The sequence below is a fragment of the Suricata suricatta genome, chromosome 6 (genome assembly GCF_006229205.1).
Source record: "Suricata suricatta isolate VVHF042 chromosome 6, meerkat_22Aug2017_6uvM2_HiC, whole genome shotgun sequence".
Classification (NCBI taxonomy): Eukaryota; Metazoa; Chordata; class Mammalia; order Carnivora; family Herpestidae; genus Suricata; species Suricata suricatta.
Window position 1 is genome coordinate 141,564,472 of NC_043705.1, and position 795 is coordinate 141,565,266.

The window sequence follows — 795 nt, forward strand, 5'->3', positions numbered from 1 at the left end:
GAGATGCATCTGCACAAAGGTCTCTGGCTGCCTGTCTCTCCCCGGATGCGGCAAACCCACGAGGAAGGCAGAGCAGCCGCCAAGGGGAAGGTGCTGACGGGCAAGGGCGGGAACAGACAACTAGAACACTGTGTTCACTCAGGATCTTATTGTCCATTCCTAAGGGCCGGGCTGCCATATAACGTTTCCAGCCCTGGGGGCGCTGTGACAGGCCGGCAAGACACTCTTGTGCAGGGATGGGGTGGGGGTGCACCAGCTCCCTGCTTTCCTGGGAAAGTGCCTCAGACTCGCCATGGCCCTGTGAGCGCCAGTCCCAGATCTCCCAGATGCACAGACACGGACACTCGTCCTTGTGCGCGCTCCCGCCGGACACTCCCCCTCCTCGGCGCTCACATGACACACGTGCGTGTGCATTCACATGCACACACTCGCAACACACCTACACACTCTCCCACACATTCACTCCTCTCACACTTGCACACACACGCACTCACTCTTGCCCTGCTCTGCTGACTCACCAGCCTCGGGGCCCAGTGCAGATTGAGCACCCACCCTGTCACCCTCAGCGGAACCCGGGGCAGCGGAGACCCTGCTCACTCCCTCAGGACCACCCCCCTGCACGGAGCATCTGCCCACTGCATGGGTGGGGAGAAGCTGCATTGGGAGCACCAGCTCTCCGGTCCAGCACCTGAGACGTGCATTTGCCAGCACACCTGGGCGTTAAGTGGCTTTGGTCAGTGTCCTTACACCAAACACAAGGTGGTGATGGCTTTTCCTTAAGGACCTCTGAGAAGC